The sequence below is a fragment of the Aquarana catesbeiana genome, linkage group LG01 (genome assembly GCF_042186555.1).
Source record: "Aquarana catesbeiana isolate 2022-GZ linkage group LG01, ASM4218655v1, whole genome shotgun sequence".
Lineage (NCBI taxonomy): Eukaryota > Metazoa > Chordata > Amphibia > Anura > Ranidae > Aquarana > Aquarana catesbeiana.
This window is the reverse complement of record NC_133324.1, coordinates 33301275-33307524: the sequence shown is the minus strand read 5'-3', so window position 1 is coordinate 33307524 and position 6250 is coordinate 33301275. Positions and strand designations below refer to the sequence as shown.

The window sequence follows — 6250 nt, the reverse complement described above, 5'->3', positions numbered from 1 at the left end:
CAGAGGCTGAAAGGCGCCTGTCAGACCATACCACTTACACAAAACTCTCCAAAGATCCCACTAATGATTTCACTTCAGAAGCTGAAGTTCTGATCATGACTGCCCTCAGGGATAATATCATCTCCAAGGTGGAGAGCCTCTTCTTCTGCAAATCATTCTATTCCATCCCTTACTTTTACCATCTACCAAAAATCTACAAAAACCAGCATAATCCCCCAGGTAGGCCAATCGTGGCCTCAATGGACAGCATCACTTCAGGGTTCAGTCTATATGTTGATTTGCCCATGCAGTCTCATATATGTTGGCCGCACCATTCGGCCTTTGAGACAAAGGTTCGGGGAACACAGGAGATACATTGAGGGGGGCACTGACCCCCATAGTGTACCGAAACATTTTGCTGCAGCCCATAAGGGCTCCACCCTTGGGCTGTCAGTTTGGGTCATAGAACAGATCCCTAGGTCTCTCTCGCCTGCCGAAAGGTTTAAAAAATTATGTGCGAGGGAGACCTATTGGATCTACCGTCTAGATGTCCTATCGCCTGGAGGAATAAACGTGTGTATCGAAACTTCCACCATCTTTCAACACATTCACATTATCCTATTTTAAATTATGATTTTATATTAGTTCTCATGTTAAGTGCCATCATGAGATTTTTATCTAGCGTCTTAGTGTGTAATGAGGATTATTATCTAGTTTGAGTAAATGTTTTAATTTATTTTGTGACGTAGATGTTGTAGACATGCTACCCCTACCTCATTCTGACATAGATCCTGTATGCAGGTATATACAGGTGCCTCCCATTTTCCCCTCCCTTCCAACTACCATTACCCTCTTTATTCATCATTATAGATTTTTTTCTCCTCCCCCCCCTTAATCCCCCCCCCCTCTTTTCTTCCCTCCCTCCCCCCCCGGTTGTCTTTTTCTTTTTTCCCCCCAGATATGTACATACATGTGTGTGTATTCTTTTTTTCCCCCCTCCATGCATTTGTGTATGCATACATATGTGTATACATAGGTGTATATATATACATATATACCGTCTTCATCTTCTCTCCCCTCCCCCCCTTTTTTTTCCCCCGCCTCTGTATCTTTTCGTACTATTTGTGGGGAGGTGCATCAGTATATGCATATATTACCCACCCACGTTATATACCATGCACTCATAATCATACATGCCCTCTAGTTATACGGTTATCAACTCCCCTTTAATATTAATTTCTGTAAGCCATACATCGATTCTGATCCACTTATTAATGGGCTAACATATACCATCAGGATATGCAGCACACTTCCAATCGTTTCCATATTCTATATACATATGTCTGCATATACATTCTCTCTGTGTCTATTTTAAGACACATATAGTCATGGTCATCTTCCCCATATATAATTCCCTATACTATTTTTCTTATGCACATGTCATTTCTTCCGTTTTTTACTTTGCAGCCGTCCTTTATATTTATTTTTATCTTTATTTTTATATATATTTTTTACATTCTCATGTTTTTACTTTTTTAATCCATCATATTTATTCTGCCTCCTCTCCATTTATCATTTGTTCACTCTTTCCCCTTCGCTCCTTCTTTTCCCCCCTCCCTCCCCCTTTTTTCCCCATCCTGCATTATTTTCTGTCAAACTCCTCCACTGCTGACACTTCTATACACAGGACCTCTGGCCACCCCCTCTCCCTCCCCTTCCCTCCCCCTCCCATCATTCCCATTTCCGCTCTCTTCCCCATCATTGTCTTACATAAAAACATCCTGTTTAGCTCCCAGCCAATCAGCTTGACAAAGGAGCGCCGCCGTCATACCACTCACGGCGTGCCAGCTTAGGAAACGCGTCGCACATCATGTGACGTCATCATCCCTCGACAGGATCGGCTGTAACCCAAGCCTCGTTCTGGTGCCTGTCTCCGCTGTTCGGCCGAGGACATCCAGCGCTTTGAAACTACCCAGACCCCCTACATCTACCAGCCGAGAGAGATGACTCCACGGACCCCCTGGATTGACCTGGGACATTGCTATGTTTGATATCCACCACATAAATGTGAGTGTATTACCAGCTGTTACTGCTTTTTAATAAATTGTTTTAAACGTCTGCACCCAGAGGCGCCTCCTCTCTCTTGTTTTTGCACTCCTGTCACCAGCAGCCCAGATAAAGAAATGATGGGGATAGATTCTCCCGTGACTGACATCCATGAGGCCAGTCATCCTTATAGCTCTCATGGGTTCCAAGGGGCACAACCTGATGCCATAGCCTATTTCCTACTAACAATCAACCAGTGTCGGACACTACCCTCAAGGATATGTTAATGTCCCTTAGACACAGTCAGCTATGCTTTCTCTTATGCAGTAATTTAATCATAATATTACCTCCCTAGGGGATGGAGTGACACATATGGAAACAAAAATGGGGGACTATGAATCCACTTTAAATGACCTTATTGATACTCATGATGCACACATCGAGGAAAATAACTGGATCAAAGACAAGTTGGCAGATCTATCAGATAGGTCCCGCTGGAATAACATCAAAATCCGGGGATATCTGAAGTTCTGACAGAGATCAAAAATATTGAGCTGGTCATTGACTGCATTCACAGGCTCTCTAAACCTCAACACCTGCCTGACTCCATACCCAGGGATGTTATCCTGTGCATCCCTTTCTGTCATGCAAAAAAACAACTTAAGCCAAAATCTAGAACCACAGGGACTCTACCTGAACCCTATGCTCACCTACAACATACATTAGAACTAGAGTTGGGCAAGCAGTTCGGGCTGAGTAAAATTTTGTCCCAAACATCACCTGTTCCCCCGTACGGTGAACATCTTAATTTGCTGGGCGCTCAGCCGGATGTTCACCCGCCGAGCGCCCCACAATGCACTGCACACTGCACAATGCATTCTAGGGCCCTAATTGGATGCAGCAATGCACCTCGCAGATCAGGTGCAAGGCTTTGCCCAATCAAGGCACAGAGCACAGTCAAAGCCATGATTGGGCAAAGTCATGATGACTTTGTCCAATCATGGCTCAGTGCTCATAGTCCCACCCCACACTATAAAAGGTTCCTTCCCACAGGAACCCTTTTCAGTGTGTTGTTGAAGTAGAGATAGTTAGAGCACAGGGCTCTATTTTCTACTAATGAGCTAGTGTGTTCTTGTGACCCTGAGTGTAGAGTGTCAGTGTAGTGTTAGTGCAGTCTAAGTATAGTGTAAGTATTGTGTAGTGTCAGTGTAGCGTGTCAGTGCAGTGCTAGTGTAGTGCTAGTGTAGTGGGAGTATAGTGTGAGTATAAAGAGTGATAAAATAGCGTGTCTGTCCACAGACTCCATTGTCCACCTGACATTTCCCAAAATGAATCAGTCCTGGATTAGCAGCAGTTATCAAGCCCCTGATGCTGATGTCACTGATTAAATGTATTTTAGGATCAGGAATCTCTGTAAGACTGTCTAGGCTGCTTAGCTTTGTGGGTGTTGATTTTATATTGAAGTAATTGTTTGGTATAGGCTTCATGGGCACAATTAACACCCAAGAACCAATTTTTTTCACACCTGTTTGACAGGTTCACATCATTTCAAGTTTTTACAGCAAGGCCAGTTCTTGCTTTCATCAAATGTACCTCTATAGGGTTATGGTGTAAAGGCACCACCAACACCCAAAGCCCATATTTCCCACACCTGTCTGACAGGTGTATATAATTTCATTTTTTTTTTTTTTTTACAGAAATGCCAATTCTTGCTGTCATCAAGAGTACCTCTAGCCATTTCCTGTTCTTTCCTGTAGTGTGTTCTTGGAACATTCTGCAGGGAAATTTCTTCTTCCTTTCACTGGTCTGTAGATCAGCAGAGGCTTCAGCAGCTGAATGAGTTTGCCACTAATCTCAAAACCATTTCTTAATGACCTTACTGGTAAGCCAGTAATGGTGAAACTGAAGTGGGGTACGGAATACAAGGAATACTTGGTATCTGTGGATGGCTACATGAACATGCAGTTCACCAATACAGAAGAGTATATTGATGGAGCATTGTCTGGACATCTTGGAGAAATTCTAATAAGGTGTGATAATGTCTTGTACCTGAATATACGAGGAGTAGAAGAGGAGGAAGAAGATGGCGAGATGAGAGAATAAAGCAAATTCCAAATTAGTTTTGTAGATTTATTTTGAATCTTCCCTTCTGAGGTTATTGTTGGACATTATTTTTGTATGTTTTGTTAAGAAAAATAAACAGATTTTTTTTCACGAGTACCTCTATAGGATTACAATGTAAAGCCACCACCAATTCCCAAAGCCCAACTCTTTTAGTGGCCAATAATTTGTATATAATCCTTCACTGTTGATTTTTCAAGTTCGGGTCCCATAGATTTTAACAGGGTCTGAGGTTCGGGTCCGAATTTTAATGATGTTCGAGAGTTATGGTGCAAACCAAACTGGGTTGTGTTTGTCCCCAAATTTACTTACAAGGTCACATGAAACTTAATACATTAACGCAAGCCCTGCAAAAGCACAAAGTCCCATATAAATTGGTAAACCCTGCAAAGCTAATGATTACATTCCAAGGATCCAAGCACACAGTATTCTCCCTACAGGAGGGACTACATTAGCTGCACGCATGGGTTATCCTATCGGAGCCTCCTGCTCCTCCATCCATGCAGCAAGAGAAGACCAAACCACCTCCTGACTGCCCACTGCCTCAGTTCAACATCAATAGGCCATGCCTCACTAAAACAGTGCCATGGAGCGTGTTACTGCGGTTCAGGCTGGGTGATTCAGCAGGTTGGGACTCTATCGCCTCCACCTGGTTCTGGAGCACCAGAAGCCAGTGGACAGGAGGGGTCGAGACCTAACTCTGCATGTTAATGGGAGTCTGACCAATCCCAGGCTTGGAGGTCCTAGTAGTGTGCTAAGGCTAACTCATAAATTTGGGAGAAGTGGGCCAGCAGAGGAGTCGTGTCTAAGAAGGAGTGCTGAGGAGACTGTTGGTGCCCTGGGATGGGTCCACTAGTTCTAGGGGGGCCTTTTCCTCCAGACTGGTCTCAGACTGGCTCAGGAAGATCCATTCAACAACACAGTTTAAACAAGATTCTTGCCTAGGACCCGGTGAGAGCAAGGAAGAGCAGAGTGAGTCCATCAGTTCAACCAGGGATTCAAAAGGGGAGAGACTGCCATATATAGCGAGCCTTCAAAGGATGGCTCTGTGCTTAACTCTTTATTCTTGTCCTGGGAGATCTTTACAGCAGTCAGGAGACCTAATAGTGTCTGCAAGCTGTGGAGCTGGAAGCAGTTCTACAGGGCAAAGGCATGTAGTTTGCAACAATCTTTTCTAGCTTTCAAGGAGCCAGAGAGGCCCTAGTCCATGAAGGGCTTTTGCTACTGATCCATAAAGACTGACCATATCCAGGGAGGAGAACAGTCCAGGATCTTTCTCTGTACATAGGAAGGAAGTTGTTCCCGTGCATTGCTTCAGTCAAGTTGGGATTCCCATGATCCCTATTATCTTATCCAAGTTTTTTTCCCCTTAATAAAATATCAAAAATCAAGCTCATGGATTGTTCACTGACTGTGGAAGCAATTAAGGAAATGCATGTTACCTGGCTGTGCAGAGCTTAGGGGGACCCAGAAACACAGCTGGCCTCAAGAAGGTAGCGCTACACTTGGCACAAGGAGTGCCAGCAACCCAGGAAGTTTTTGTGGGTTATCAACACACCTTTGGTTTTCAAGTTATTTTTCTTTTTTTTTATTTGAACTCTTAACTACTACTAACTGCGTTCACACCACTTGTGCGGTGTACTCCCTCTCCACCAGCAGTTTTAATATTTGTGAGATGTACACCTGCAAACCAGCTCACCTGTGGAATCTGACATCTGCAAGGTAATTCAATGCTACCTACATTCACTGCTCTCTGTGAAACCTATTCCCCTCAGATCTATTTTTCCACCAGATTGACTACAATGACCATTAAAATACTCACCATAAATGCCAAAGAACGCAATCATCCAGAAAAAAGATCTTCATTATGGAAGCTAGTTCTGAATGTTCATTGCAATATCCTATGTGCACAGTAGACACACTTCCATGCTTCTCACCAATCTTCCTGTACCAACAAGAAATTCCCACATACTGTATATTCACAGCGAGCACCCAAGCCAAAAAGAAAGATGTTCTTCTAGCTATCAAAGCATACAGTATCTTTTCAACTTAATAAATGTACTGGAGAAACAGAGGATTAATATATTATCCTAAATAACTCTCA

At 43.4% G+C, this 6250-nt stretch overlaps 1 pseudogene; it reads left to right on the top strand.

Moving 5' to 3' along the window:
- The first annotated feature begins 3861 nt into the window (after nt 1-3861).
- Nucleotides 3862-4128, top strand: LOC141124185 (small nuclear ribonucleoprotein F pseudogene; annotated as a pseudogene).
- The last annotated feature ends 2122 nt before the right edge of the window (nt 4129-6250 follow it).